General features: G+C 48.5%; 5 pseudogenes; all 5 read right to left on the minus strand.

Moving 5' to 3' along the window:
- Positions 1-8,009: 8,009 nt before the first annotated feature.
- LOC141268219 (5S ribosomal RNA) lies at positions 8,010-8,129 on the minus strand (annotated as a pseudogene).
- Positions 8,130-8,744: 615 nt separating this feature from the next.
- On the minus strand, positions 8,745-8,863 carry LOC141268353 (5S ribosomal RNA; annotated as a pseudogene).
- A 941-nt stretch (positions 8,864-9,804) lies between these two features.
- LOC141268220 (5S ribosomal RNA) lies at positions 9,805-9,924 on the minus strand (annotated as a pseudogene).
- Positions 9,925-10,539: 615 nt separating this feature from the next.
- LOC141268354 (5S ribosomal RNA) lies at positions 10,540-10,658 on the minus strand (annotated as a pseudogene).
- A 941-nt stretch (positions 10,659-11,599) lies between these two features.
- On the minus strand, positions 11,600-11,719 carry LOC141267808 (5S ribosomal RNA; annotated as a pseudogene).
- Between the last annotated feature and the right edge of the window lie 4,123 nt (positions 11,720-15,842).

The raw sequence follows: 15,842 nt of genomic DNA on the forward strand, positions 1-15,842 counted from the left end.
TACCCTGTGAGGGCCAGGCAAAGGGAAAGTTGGACTGGATGGAATCCTATATGGATTTAGGGAGGGAGACATCGAGGGCCTCAGACTTCGCTGCATTGATTTTAAAATTTTACCATGTAACAAAGTGATCTATTTCAGCCATAACAGCAGGGATGGATATATGTGATTGAGTGATATATACTAGGACATCATCAGCAAATAGAGAGCACTTGTACTCGGTGCCTCCCACCTCAATCCACCTAATATTGGGGTTATGGCGAATTGATGAGAGCAGGTGCTCCGTCACTAGGATGTATAAGAGAGGGGACAGAGGACATCCCTGCCTTGTCCCATTGGTGATTGTGAAAGGTGATGAAAATGTTCTGACGCACCCCCTGGGCCTTGGGACACCCGGAGCCGGACCCTTTTTGGTGGATGCTGGTGGTTGTAGTCTTCGTGGCGGCGATCCGGTTCCGTGGTTCAGGGCGGTCAAACCAGTGGCGGAACTATTTATGTGGTTTTGATGTTTAAATGTCCGACTACGCCACCCTTGGATTGCGGTCAGAGTGAACTGCCGCTACAGGGCAGACCGCTAAGGCTGGTGTTGTGGGTGCAGCAGAGCATAGCATAACTCCCCACGGGAGGAGTATAGCCTCAGGGCAGTGTATGCGGAGGATGGGGGTGATGGTGCAGGGCAGCAGCAGTAACGACACGGAGTCAGTGATGCAGTTCAGGGCCTTTACTCACAGTTCTTATTATCCAGACCACGTCTGCAGGTAACGGCTGCCCACGTCGTACTGTGCTCACCAGGTGAGGGGCTCAGACAACTCCCAGATAACTTTGGAGCGCTTCACAGGACCCCCTTTGTGTGTCCTTTGTCTGGCCTTTCTTACCAACACTTCTGTCCGGCTGCCTCGGGCCTCCTCTTGGTAAACTTGGCGCCAGTTTCCCTGACCCTATGTGGTGCCTTCCTAGCGGGTGGAGCAAGGGGCTGCGCCACATAAAATGTCAGAGCCTCCGGTTTCTAGCTGAGGGTCGTTTCCTGCCTCCACTAGTTCGGGGACCGGTCTCCCCCTTTGGCCTGACCCCTCCACGCAGGTGGATTCGGGCGTGCGGTGGCGACTCGCCCGTCCGCACCCCTGGGATCCCTTCATTCCTCGTTCCTGGAGCCTTCTCCGCTCCTCTTCCTTCCTTCTCCCTCTTGCAGGCCTGGGCCTGTGTTACTAGGCACGCCTCCGGAGCAGAGCTCATGCAGAGCCCCTGCTCCCTGCCACTTCTGCTCAGACTTCTCTGCACTGAACTAAGATGGTGCCCACCTTTTATACTCCCTTCTCAATGCACCCAGGAACTGCTTCCTCCCTGCTCCTGCACTGCAGGGTTCCCCTTCCTCAGTGTTCCCTCCCCCCACTCCAGCCAGGGACAGGGACTGTCGTGCCCATCTCAGGGGCATATTCGTCGCCCTGCCCCACGGCAATGTGGTGTAATGCATGCAGGTGTCGGGTCCTGATCCACACTCCATCCTTATCTGAGAGTGAGATATCACACATCTGGGTGAGGTGCAATACGTCTGTAGCAACCGAGCCCTCGGTGCTACAGTTCCATTTATCTTCAGCCTAGGTGACGTATTGTCATACAGGGCCGTGATTTTGGCTATAAAAGGGTCCCCTAGACCCCTACCCCAAGCTTTTTAAGAGAATCATATATGGCGTGCCAGGAGACTCTATGGAATGCTTTCTCAGCATCCAACGAGAGTATCTACTTACAAATTTTTAACTGCATCTAGCCCAGGAAATACTTTGTGCCTAGTAGCAGTGTCTGCTAGTCAGCGGATTATCCCGGCTGTTAAGCAAGCTACACCACCTGTAGTTTGGACACTTCATTTTTTCAAAGGAAATGCTTCGGGACCACGGGATAGTCAGTGAAGAGCATCAGGAGGCACCCCAAGGTATAAGGGCTGGGACTGGCACTAGGATGCCTTGCGGTGGACAGCCGAGCTCGATCCTTATAAAAGATTTTTAACTGCAGCAGCATTAGTGGACGCTACTGGAGCTGGAATTATGCGGCTGCTGGCATGAGACTTGCCCTCCAATAGATCCTTGTAAATGGATTTAAAGTGTATTCATTCAAATTAGAGGGACAATTTAAATTAAAAAGCTTAGAGCTGCCTACACCAAAGGGGGGCTCTCTCGACCCACCAACGGACAGGCACCAGTATTGGGAGAGGGGGGCTGGCCGTCAGGGTTCACCGCGGCTCTGGCACAAACCCGGCGACACGGAGGTGGCACGGGCAGGAGCGGACTGGCCGTCTCGGCTTCTCACTTTTTGGATTTTAGAAGGGCATGACATGCCTATATCTGTGTCTCCCCCTCCTTTTACTCCTCCACCTCTTTTCTTTTCGCATGACTATATGTACTTGTCAATTTTCCATGTGTTAGTTGTGTCTTCTGAGCAGTTTGTCAGCTTTTGGACACCTTTGAAGGTGTTTTCTATGTGTTTCTATGTGTTTTTGTTTGCCTGCCATTGGTTTTAACGGTGTTCGAAGGTGTTCGACGAACAGTTCGACGAACAGTTCGGCGAACACACGGGTGTTCGACGAACCGAACCGAACTCGAACACTACGGGGGTGGCTCAACACTAATCATGACTACTGGGTTGCCACACTCTTAGATCCCCCAAACTTTTCGATCAACCTTTTCATTTTAATAAAGACCAAAAAAATGGTCATTTTTGAAATTATAAGCATTAGCAGGTTGTTAGAAACTGAAATCAAACAGTTTTCAACTCAAAACTTTATTCTAGGTGATGTTACATTTTCACATAGGACCCCTTGTTCGAAAGGAGCTTCTGAACTCTCTCGTCCATTGAATTTGTCAGGTTTTGGATGGTTTCTGCTTCAATTGTTTTGCATGAGGACAGAATACCCTCCCAGAGCTGTTGCTTAGATGTGAACTGCCTCCCGCCATCATAGACACTCCTTTTAATGATGCTCCAAAGGTTCTGAATGGGGTAGAGGTCAGGGGAGCATGGGGGTCACACCATAAGTTTGTCCCCTTTTATGCCCATATCAGCCAGAGATGCAGATGTTTTATGTGCAGCATGAGATGGTGCATTATCATGCAGAAAAATGATCTTGCTGTGAAATACACGGTTCTTCTTCTTGAACCATGGCAGGAAGTGCTGATTGAGAAAATCCACATACATTATGGAGTTCATCTTTAGCGTCTTCAGGGATCCTAAAGGGGCCGACAATCTCTCTCCCCATGATTCCAGCCCAAAACATTACTCCACCTCCTCCTTGTTGGCGCTGTAGCCGTGTTTGCGTGGGGTGTCCATCAACCAGCCATCCTCCACTCCATCCATCTGGACCATCGAGCGCTGCACGGCACTCATCCGTGAACAAAACTGTTTTGAAATCAGTCTTCATGTAATGTTTGGCCCACTGGAGCCGTTTCTGCTTGTGTGAAGTGGATAGAGGAGGTCGACAGGATGGCGTATGCACAGCTGCAAACCTCTGAAGGACCCTGCATCTTGTTGTTCGGGGGACGTTGGAGGCACAAGCAGCTTCAAAAACTTGTCTGCTGCAAGGCTTTTTGGCCACTGCTCTTTCAACCTGACGTAATTGCCTGTAGGAAAGAGTCCTCAATTTGCCCTTATTAGCACGCACACGTGTGTACTGTGAATCAGCTACATACTTCTTGATTGCCAAGACACTTCATCCTGATCATCGCACAATGTTGATTGTAGTCATGCCTTGACCTAAACACTCCACAATTTGTTGCTTCTCAGCAGCCGACACATCCTTTTTCTTTCCCATTTTGGCAGAAAATGTAGGCTGCTTAATAATGTGAGAGAGCCTTCTTAAGTAGTCTTGCCTTTCATTGGACACACCTGCCAAACTAATTAGCACAGGTGTCTGCAATTGCTTACAGTGATATAAAGAGCCCTGACACACATCACCATCAATGAGTTTAACTGACAAACAAACAAATTCTTCCGTTATCACTCCTAAACACTTTTTGCATAATAATTTGGAACGCAGTGTACATGTGCTTTTCCACAAAACACCAGCGGTTCACTTAGTGAATCTTACAGTTCTAACTTGCCAACCGTGGTCTGTATGGAGTTGTTCAATAAAGGGCCCAAAATTAAGATAACATAGATGGGAGAGGTCTCTATGAATAGGAATTCCTAAGTATTTGATACCCTGTGAGGGACAGGCAAAGAGAAAGTTGGACTGGATGGAATCCTATATGGATTTGGGGAGGGAGACATCGAGGGCCTCAGACTTCGCTGCATTGATTTTAAAATTTGACCATGTAACAAAGTGATCTATTTCAGCCATAACAGCAGGGATGGATATATGTGATTGAGTGATATATACTAGGACATCATCAGCAAATAGAGAGCACTTGTACTCGGTGCCTCCCACCTCAATCCACCTAATATTGGGGTTATGGCGAATTGATGAGAGCAGGTGCTCCGTCACTAGGATGTATAAGAGAGGGGACAGAGGACATCCCTGCCTTGTCCCATTGGTGATTGTGAAAGGTGATGAAAATGTTCTGACGCACCCCCTGGGCCTTGGGACACCCGGAGCCGGACCCTTTTTGGTGGATGCTGGTGGTTGTAGTCTTCGTGGCGGCGACCCGGTTCCGTGGCTCAGGGCGGTCAAACCAGTGGCGGAACTATTTATGTGGTTTTGATGTTTAAATGTCTGACTACGCCACCCGTGAATTGCGGTCAGAGTGAACCGCTGCTACAGGGCAGACCGCTGAGGCTGGTGTTGTGGGTGCAGCAGAGCGTAGCATAACTCCCCACGGGAGGAGTATAGCCTCAGGGCAGTGTATGCGGAGGATGGGGGTGATGGTGCAGGGCAGCAGCAGTAACGACACGGAGTCAGTGATGCAGTCCAGGGCCTTTACTCACAGTTCTTATTATCCAGACCACGTCTGCAGGTAACGGCTGCCCACGTCGTACTGTGCTCACCAGGTGAGGGGCTCAGACAACTCCCAGATAACTTTGGAGCACTTCACAGGACCCCCTTTGTGTGTCCTTTGTCTGGCCTTTCTTACCAACACTTCTGTCCGGCTGCCTCGGGCCTCCTCTTGGTAAACTTGGCGCCAGTTTCCCTGACCCTATGTGGTGCCTTCCTAGCGGGTGTAGCGAGGGGCTGCGCCACATAAAATGTCAGAGCCTCCGGTTTCTAGCTGAGGGTCGTTTCCTGCCTCCACTAGTTCGGGGACCGGTCTCCCCCTTTGGCCTGACCCCTCCACGCAGGTGGATTCGGGCGTGCGGTGGCGACTCGCCCGTCCGCACCCTTGGGATCCCTTCATTCCTCGTTCCTGGAGCCTTCTCCGCTCCTCTTCCTTCCTTCTCCCTCTTCCAGGCCTGGGCCTCTGTTACTAGGCCCGCCTCCGGAGCAGAGCTCATGCAGAGCCCCTGCTCCCTGCCACTTCTGCTCAGACTTCTCTGCACTGAACTAAGATGGTGCCCACCTTTTATACTCCCTTCTCAATGCACCCAGGAACTGCTTCCTCCCTGCTCCTGCACTACAGGGTTCCCCTTCCTCAGTGTTCCCTCCCCCCACTCCAGCCAGGGACAGGGACTGTCGTGCCCATCTCAGGGGCATATTGGTCGCCCTGCCCCACGGCAATGTGGTGTAATGCATGCAGGTGTCGGGTCCTGATCCACACTCCATCCTTACCTGAGAGTGAGATATCACACCTCTGGGTGAGGTGCAATACGTCTGTAGCAACCGAGCCCTCAGGGTGCTACAGTTCCATTTATCTTCAGCCTAGGTGACGTATTGCGATACAGGGCCGTGATTTTGGCTATAAAAGGGTCCCCTAGACCCCTACCCCAAGCTTTTTAAGAGAATCATATATGGCATGCCAGGAGACTCTATGGAATGCTTTCTCAGCATCCAACGAGAGTATCTAATTACAAATTTTTAACTGCATCTAGCCCAGGAAATACTTTGTGCCTAGTAGCAGTGTCTGCTAGTCAGCGGATTATCCCGGCTGTTAAGCAAGCTACACCACCTGTAGTTTAGACACTTTATTTTTTCAAAGGAAATGATTCGGGACCATGGTATACTTAGTGAAGAGCATCAGGAGGCACCCCAAGGCATAGGGGCTGGGACTGGCATTAGGATGCCTTGCGGTGGACAGCCGAGCTCGATCCTTATAAAAGCTTTTTAACTGCAGCAGCTTTAGTGGACGCTACTGGAGCTGGAATTACGTGGCTGCTGGCATGAGACTTGCCCTCCAATAGATCCTTGTAAATGGATTTAAAGTGTATTCATTCAAATTAGAGAGACAATTTAAATTAAAAAGCTTAGAGCTGCCTCCACCACAGGGGGGCTCGCTCGACCCACCAGCGGACAGGCACCAGTATTGGGAGAGGGGAGCTGGCCGTCAGGGTTCACCGCGGCTCTGGCACAAACCCGGCGACACGGAGGTGGCACGGGCAGGAGCGGACTGGCCCTGTCGGCTTCTCACTTTTTGGGTTTTAGAAGGGCATGACATGCCTATATCTGTGTCTCACCCGCCTTTTACTCCTCCACTTCTTTTATTTTCGCATGACTATATGTACTTGTCACTTTTCCATGTGTTAGTTATGTCTTCTGAGCAGTTTGTCAGCTTTTGGACACCTTTGAAGGTGTTTTCTATGTGTTTCTATGTGTTTTTGTTTGCCTGCCATTGTTTTTAACGGTGTTCGAAGGTGTTCGACGAACAGTTCGACGAACAGTTCGGCGAACACACGGGTGTTCGACGAACCGAACTCGAACACTACGGGGGTGGCTCAACACTAATCAGAAGGATGCTGGTATTTTGCAGAGATGAAATAGCACAAGAGAGAAAGCAAATGAAAAAAAGAAAAGAGAATGAATGTGTGCACTTGTGAAAGGGAATGGAAAAAAGGCATAGAAGAGAGTGCCCCCTGCTGGTGGAAGGAAGGAAAAAGCAAAAGACTACAGCACCTGGTATTCCCAGGCGGTCTCCCATCCAAGTACTAACCAGGCCCAACCATGCATAGCTTCCAAGATCAGACGACATTTGGCCTGTTCAGGGTGCTGTGGGCATAGACAGAGACAAGCCTCTCAATTGCTGCTTTTCTACTTTGACGTCTGGCTGCCGGATGCCCTTTCCAGTGCTCAGCAAGACCAGGTCCTTTTGTGCTTTCCCTTCTCTTCAATTTTTTTGCTGGCTTCCTTAAAAGGTCTTGTAGACAGAAGGCCCCACTCAGAGCCGCTGAGCTCACTGATCGGCTGCAGCACTGTCGACGGAACGTCGGCTTCACGGCCAATGCCACAGGCCGGGAGCAGAGGCGAGACTCACCGGTAGACCCGGGTAGGGTGAGTAGAGCGCGGTTAGTTGCTTTCTAATAGCCTGCAGCCGGAGATTAACTTTTAATGAAAGGGAACAATCCCTTTGACTGTCTGCAGCGAGCCACAGCTAGGAAGCGCACTCTCACACACAAGCCAGCATGCACACGTGCTCGCACGTGACAACACCCCCTATCTGCCCCTACAACATCTCCGTCACCATGCGTCAGACTCTCCTGCCTGTTTTATGATTTCAGGGCCCTAGCAGGAATCACCCCCCCCTCCCCAATTCCTTCCGCACCTTCCTTGCCTTCCTTGCACTGAGGTTAGCTCTTTGTCTGCCGTCTGGCTTGGTTACACAAGCTTCTTTGCAGAGAAACATGTTACTTCTGCTGGCCCTCGCTAGGCGGCCGGCATCCAAAACCTTCCCTGGGCACCTGCTGAAAGCCTGGCCCCTTCACGGTCCCGGGTGCTTTTAACGCCATCATTTCCACACGGCGAGCTGCGGAGTCAATAAGCACTCCTAGCCGTGGCAAGGAGCTCGGTGTCAGGCCTGCGTGAAGGCGGCGGGGTAGCGTACTTAGCTGCCAACTGGCTCAGAGGCCTTGGGGCTTCCATCATCTAAGTTACTTAAGGTCGGTGTCCGGCAAGGCGCCGCTCCATGCTAGCCGAGCTGGGCAGTAGGGCAAAACGTCATCAAAATGGTCTACAGCACCCGGTGTTCCCAGGAGGTATCCCATCCAAGTACTGTCTGAGCCCAGCCCTGCTTTGCTTCCAAGATCAGACGAGATCGGGCGTATCCAAGGTGGTATGGCCAGTAGACGCTGCTTGATCCATCGCCCGGCCAGCCTTTCTCAGGATCGCTTGGTGGCGAGCAATCTGGCCGTGACGGGGCGGGCTCCGAAGGGTCCATGCAAAGGCTGTGCCGTCCCTACAGGTGTGGTTTGTTTAGCAGTGATTCACCCGCCGCATCAGGTGTCTTCAAAAATGTCTCGGCGCAGGGTCTCCTGCAGGCTAAACCCTTCATCGTGGTTATGTGACAGAAAGAGCAAGCTGGACCCGTAACTTGGGGGTGGAGCGAGACGTCCAGGGGTGAATGAAGGAAGAGGGTGAGATGGTTGCCAGTGACTTTGAGCTGCTCTTCAGGGGGGAGGGTCGTGTTGCCTGCAAAGGTCTTCTGCTTGGGGTTACCGGTGGTTGCCTCCAGCCACGCGGGAGACGCTGGTCCTGGTGAAAAGGAGCCTAGTATTAAAAGTAAATAAGCAACAATGCTGGAGGCCCACGGTGATCAGAAGGATGCTGGTATTTCGCAGAGATGAAATAGCGCAAGAGAGAAAGCAAATGAAAAAAAGAAAAGAGAATGAATGTGTGCACTTGTGAAAGGGAATGGAAAAAAGGCATAGAAGAGAGTGCCCCCTGCTGGTGGAAGGAAGGAAAAAGCCTACAGCACGTGGTATCCCCAAGGGGTCTCCCATCCAAGTACTAACCAGGTGCAACCCTGCTTTGCTTCTGAGATCAGATGAGATCAGGCGTGTTCAGGGTGGTGTGGCCATAAGCAGAGACAAGCCTCTCACTTGCTGCTTTTCTACTGTGACGTCTGGCTGCCGGCTGCCCTTTCCAGTGCTCAGCAAGAGCAGGTCCTTTTGTGCTTTCCCTTCTCTTCAATTTTTTTGCTGGCTTCCTTAAAAGGTCTTGTAGACACAACGTCCCACTCAGAGCCGCTGAGCTCACTGATCGGCTGCAGCGCTGTCGACGGAACGTCAGCTTCACGGCCAATACCACAGCCCGGGAGCAGAGGCGAGACTCACCGGTAGACCCGGGTAGGGTGAGCAGAGCGCGGTTAGTTGCTTTCTAATAGCCTGCAGCCGGGGATTAACTTTTAATGAAAGGGAACAATCCCTTTGACTGTCTGCAGCGCGCCACACCTAGGAAGCGCACTCTCACACACAAGCCAGCATGCACACGTGCTCGCACGTGACAACACCCCCTATCTGCCCCTACAACCTCTCCGTCACCATGCGTCAGACTCTCCTGCCTGTTTTATGATTTCAGGGCCCTAGCAGGAATCACCCCCCCCTCCCCAATTCCTTCCGCACCTTCCTTGCCTTCCTTGCACTGAGGTTAGCTCTTTGTCAGCCGTCTGGCTTGGTTACACAAGCTTCTTTGCAGAGAAACATGTTACTTCTGCTGGCCCTCGCTAGGCGGCCGGCATCCAAAACCTTCCCTGGGCACCTGCTGAAAGCCTGGCCCCTTTACGGCCCCGGGTGCTTTTAACGCCATCATTTCCACACGGCGAGCTGCGGAGTCAATAAGCACTCCTAGCCGTGGCAAGGAGCTCGGTGTCAGGCCTGCGTGAAGGCGGCGGGGTAGCGTACTTAGCTGCCAACTGGCTCAGAGGCCTTGGGGCTTCCATCATCTAAGTTACTTAAGGTCGGTGTCCGGCAAGGCGCCGCTCCATGCTAGCCGAGCTGGGCAGTAGGGCAAAACGTCATCAAAATGGTCTACAGCACCCGGTGTTCCCAGGAGGTATCCCATCCAAGTACTGTCTGAGCCCAGCCCTGCTTTGCTTCCAAGATCAGACGAGATCGGGCGTATCCAAGGTGGTATGGCCAGTAGACGCTGCTTGATCCATCGCCCGGCCAGCCTTTCTCAGGATCGCTTGGTGGCGAGCAATCTGGCCGTGACGGGGCGGGCTCCGAAGGGTCCATGCAAAGGCTGTGCCGTCCCTACAGGTGTGGTTTGTTTAGCAGTGATTCACCCGCCGCATCAGGTGTCTTCAAAAATGTCTCGGCGCAGGGTCTCCTGCAGGCTAAACCCTTCATCGTGGTTATGTGACAGAAAGAGCAAGCTGGACCCGTAACTTGGGGGTGGAGCGAGACGTCCAGGGGTGAATGAAGGAAGAGGGTGAGATGGTTGCCAGTGACTTTGAGCTGCTCTTCAGGGGGGAGGGTCGTGTTGCCTGCAAAGGTCTTCTGCTTGGGGTTACCGGTGGTTGCCTCCAGCCACGCGGGAGACGCTGGTCCTGGTGAAAAGGAGCCTAGTATTAAAAGTAAATAAGCAACAATGCTGGAGGCCCACGGTGATCAGAAGGATGCTGGTATTTCGCAGAGATGAAATAGCGCAAGAGAGAAAGCAAATGAAAAAAAGAAAAGAGAATGAATGTGTGCACTTGTGAAAGGGAATGGAAAAAAGGCATAGAAGAGAGTGCCCCCTGCTGGTGGAAGGAAGGAAAAAGCCTACAGCACGTGGTATCCCCAAGGGGTCTCCCATCCAAGTACTAACCAGGTGCAACCCTGCTTTGCTTCTGAGATCAGATGAGATCAGGCGTGTTCAGGGTGGTGTGGCCATAAGCAGAGACAAGCCTCTCACTTGCTGCTTTTCTACTGTGACGTCTGGCTGCCGGCTGCCCTTTCCAGTGCTCAGCAAGAGCAGGTCCTTTTGTGCTTTCCCTTCTCTTCAATTTTTTTGCTGGCTTCCTTAAAAGGTCTTGTAGACACAACGTCCCACTCAGAGCCGCTGAGCTCACTGATCGGCTGCAGCGCTGTCGACGGAACGTCAGCTTCACGGCCAATACCACAGCCCGGGAGCAGAGGCGAGACTCACCGGTAGACCCGGGTAGGGTGAGCAGAGCGCGGTTAGTTGCTTTCTAATAGCCTGCAGCCGGGGATTAACTTTTAATGAAAGGGAACAATCCCTTTGACTGTCTGCAGCGCGCCACACCTAGGAAGCGCACTCTCACACACAAGCCAGCATGCACACGTGCTCGCACGTGACAACACCCCCTATCTGCCCCTACAACCTCTCCGTCACCATGCGTCAGACTCTCCTGCCTGTTTTATGATTTCAGGGCCCTAGCAGGAATCACCCCCCCCTCCCCAATTCCTTCCGCACCTTCCTTGCCTTCCTTGCACTGAGGTTAGCTCTTTGTCAGCCGTCTGGCTTGGTTACACAAGCTTCTTTGCAGAGAAACATGTTACTTCTGCTGGCCCTCGCTAGGCGGCCGGCATCCAAAACCTTCCCTGGGCACCTGCTGAAAGCCTGGCCCCTTTACGGCCCCGGGTGCTTTTAACGCCATCATTTCCACATGGCGAGCTGCGGAGTCAATAAGCACTCCTAGCCGTGGCAAGGAGCTCGGTGTCAGGCCTGCGTGAAGGCGGCGGGGTAGTGTACTTAGCTGCCAACTGGCTCAGAGGCCTTGGGGCTTCCATCATCTAAGTTACTTAAGGTCGGTGTCCTGCAAGGCGCCGTTCCATGCTAGCCGAGCTGGGCAGTAGGGCAAAACGTCATCAAAATGGTCTACAGCACCCGGTGTTCCCAGGAGGTCTCCCATCCAAGTACTGTCTGAGCCCAGCCCTGCTTTGCTTTCGAGATCAGACGAGATCGGGCGTATCCAAGGTGGTATGGCCAGTAGACGCTGCTTGATCCATAGCCCGGCCAGCCTTTCTCAGGATCACTTGGTGGCGAGCAATCTGGCCGTGACGGGGCGGACTCCGAAGGGTCCATGCAATGGCTGTGCCGTCCCTACAGGTGTGGTTTGTTTTTGCAGTGATTCACCTGCCGCATCAGGTGTCTTCAAAAATGTCTCGGCGCAGGGTCTCCTGCAGGCTAAACCCTTCATCGCGGTAATGTGACAGAAAGAGCAAGCTGGACCCGTAACTTGGGGGCGGAGCGAGACGTCCAGGGGTGAATGAAGGAAGAGGGTGAGATGGTTGCCAGTGACTTTGAGCTGCTCTTCAGGTGGGAGGGTCGTGTTGGCTGCAAAGGTCTTCTGCTTGGGGTTACCGGTGGTTGCCTCCAGCCACGCGGGAGACGCTGGTCCTGGTGAAAAGGAGCCTAGTATTAAAAGTAAAGAAGCAACAATGCTGGAGGCCCACGGTGATCAGAAGGATGCTGGTATTTTGCAGAGATGAAATAGCGCAAGAGAGAAAGCAAATGAAAAAAAGAAAAGAGAATGAATGTGTGCACTTGTGAAAGGGAATAGAAAAAAGGCACAGAAGAGAGTGCCACCTGCTGGTGGAAGGAAAGAAAAAACAAAAGCCTACAGCACCTGGCGCTCCCAGTCGGTCTCTGTTAAATGGTTAATTATGGAAATTCATTTGGAATGTTAATCGATAATCATTTTTCTGAGTTCTATGCCTCAGCCATCGTGTCTAGTTGACATGCGCTATTTGTGTGTGTATTTTTGGTTCACTACCATATGTAGAACAGGTGTCCATACGACTGGCTATAAAAGCCCATTGTACAGAAAGGAGGGGCTCTCTTGCTCTGCCCACCCCACAAGACACAGAATCTTCATGCTGAGAAGCAGATGACATGTAGGCCTGGACACATGCTGGACAAAGACATGATTTACCAGCCAGGATCCAAGGAAAGATGGGTGAATCTCAACAATTAAGCTAATTATGGACAAATGGACAATTACTTTATAACTAATTATTGTATGTACCTGCTGCAATCTGATTCTTTTTAATGGACAATCCAAGAATAAATAGATACATTTTTTTATAAGAATATCGTGATATTGATACTTTGAGAAGTCCTCAGTAGAAAAAAATAATACAGGAAGAGTATTATTTTACAATGGTGAGCCAGCCAGTCCTGTTTTTTTGTTTTTTAAATTAAGTAAGTGAATTTCTTCCGTGAACAAGGGGGGAGTCCTGACGAGCTGAACAGCTGTTGTTCACGTGTCAGTAAATTCACTAGTTTGTCACGAGAAGCAGAAAGGACCTACAGACTGAGGAAAGACAGGAAGCAGAGGTACTAACAAGGAACAGAATCACACAGGAAAAGAATCAGACGAACTGAAGACAGGACGTGCTGATAAAGAGAAGCCAAGGAATCTTAAGGTAAGCAAAATATGGATATAATTTCTTCTTTTGCTAAACAAAGTAATATTAATTTCAAAGTTAATGTAGGAGATGACATAGAAGTTTTGTGGCTCAGTTTATACAAAGAATGTGAAATGTAGAATTTACAGTTAACTTCTAAATTGGTAAATAGAGACAAACAGAAATTGAGAAATATTCTACATTTGGTAGATTTTTTTCATAGTCTTGTGTTAGAGATTTCTAAGCAGGAAAATAGTGTAGAAGTGTCAGACGGTGATACTGATTCTGACTGTAATGTGGAAAATGAACAAGAAGTAAGACACGTGTCTGTAACTGAAGGTGACCTTGGGTCTGACCAAGAGACGGACATACAGAAACCTGACATGGGAGGAGACATGACTGACATACGAGAAACCGACATACTAGGTGATGTGGGAGGAGACGTGAGTGACGTAGGAGGAACGGACGTACAAGAGCCACTAAAAATATCAGAGAATTCTGGAATTACCCAGGTTCAACTCCAAATTAAAATGAGGAAAAATTAGCTGAAATTATACAAAATCATGCCAAAATATGATGTCAAAATCCATGCCTGTAGAAATTCAGAGACATTTGAGAGCTTCTCTGATAAGTTTGATTTATCCAATGAGGAGAGGAATCAATTATTTAAAATATGGATTCCTGTGACATTGTCCAGACGTTTACATTTAATGAGCTGTGAAAATGACTCTCCTAATGGATGGGAAAATGATTCGGACAGATTAAGATATTTGATTTATTGTGTCACAAAGGATTTTCCCAACATAGAAGATCTGCAGAAACTAAGGATTGGTAGGAAGGAATGTACATATACATTCATGTCCATATTTGAACGGTTGTACAAAGCTCTCATCAAAAATGGAAAAGTACAACATATGATAACAACTTTTGTACAAAAATTCAAATTCCTAAATTCAGTTTCCCAAGTTATGGCATCACAAAAAAATTCATTATTTGAATGTGCGCAGATGCTGGATTTTGTTAGAAAACATGAGAATCGTGAAAAGAAAATAAATCAAGCTAAATTTATAAAACCAGGAAAGGTAAAATCTTACCAAAAGCCAATATCAAACTCTCCTAGACTGAGTCATCCCCATAGTGAACTCTATCAAATACACAGAAGATTTCATATATGTTATAAGCCATATCAGCCAGTGCAAAGATCCATCTCTCCACAGAATGAGTTAATTCTCAGTCAGAACTGTGATTCTCTAAAAAGGAAAATGGCTGAAACTGATGGACAGAGACAGGTGAGACGACCAACTCACAGTGACGTCATGGAATGTGGACAGAAGAACAGGCAGTTCTCTGAGGTTTTGAAGGATAGAAAAATGTCTTTCCTAAATAGGGCGTTCCTGGAGATATTTGAGAGAGACAGAAGATTTGGTTTAGGGAGTGGCTAAGGAAAAACTGTAATTATAATGTTGTATCAAAATGTAATACAATGTCTCAATATTTATTTATAATCTTATACAGTAAAATTGTAGTTACATAGTTTCTAATAGTTCATATATATATATATATATATATATATATATATATACACTTGTCTAAGTAGAGATTGCGTATAATTGTATTTATATATACGTTTATAAAATATATATATATATATATTAATTTATAAATTAGAACTTCATATATATAAATTTAAGTAGCAATATTTTGAATTACATTAGAACCAACCAATATATGTATAAGATATTTAAATAATTCTGTTTCTGTATGAATTTGATATTTAATTTTATTTTCTTATATTTCCTTAGAGTTTTCATTCCAAAGCAGGATTTGATCAAAGAACTCTAAAATGGATTTATTTCTTTATTCACACAGGAAGTGAAAAAATTGCATGATTTTATGTGTATAACATTTTAAAATAATAACAATATATCTAGTTGAACTATAATATATATGTAATACTTATTAATTCTTTTGTGTTGCTAATATTTTCTGTGCATGAAGTGTTCGTGCAAATTTAAGTAGCTTTACAGCATGACGTGTGACAGCTGCGGCCTTTGAACTTTGAGCTAATAGTTTAGGATCCCATTCATTCTATTTTCAACTGATGTAACTTAAGACCGGGCAGCCAGTAAAAAAAAAATCTAAGACAAGAGTTTTTTCAAGTGTCTGAAATTCCAGTGACTTACTCTCATATTATATAATATGTACTTGGGGAATATTCAAAGAAATAGAATCATAGAATCATAGAATGGTAGAGTTGGAAGGGACCTCCTGGGTCATCTGGTCCAACCCCCTGCTCAAAGCAGGATTCACTAGATCATCTCAGACAGATGTCTGTCCAGCCTCTGTTTGAAGATGTCCATTGAAGGGGAACTCACCACCTCTCGTGGCAGCCTGTTCCACTCATTAATCACCCTAACTGTCAAAAAGTTTTTTCTAATATCTAATCTGTGTCTCCTCCCATTTAGTTTCATCCCATTGCTTCTAGTCTTTCCTTGTGCAAATGAGAATAAAGATCATCCTTCTACAATGTGACAGCCCTTGACATATTTGTAGACAGCTATTAAGTCTCCTCTCAGTCTTCTTTTTTGCAAGCTAAACATTCCCAAATCCTGCAACCGTTCCTCATAGGACATGGTTTGCAGACCAGTCACCATTCTGGTCGCTCTTCTCTGAACTTGCTCCAGTTTGTCTATGTCTTTTTTAAAACG

Source organism: Phyllobates terribilis, unplaced genomic scaffold, assembly GCF_046119375.1.
Source record: "Phyllobates terribilis strain yellow unplaced genomic scaffold, ASM4611937v1 Scaffold_4__5_contigs__length_816908805, whole genome shotgun sequence".
Taxonomy (NCBI): domain Eukaryota; kingdom Metazoa; phylum Chordata; class Amphibia; order Anura; family Dendrobatidae; genus Phyllobates; species Phyllobates terribilis.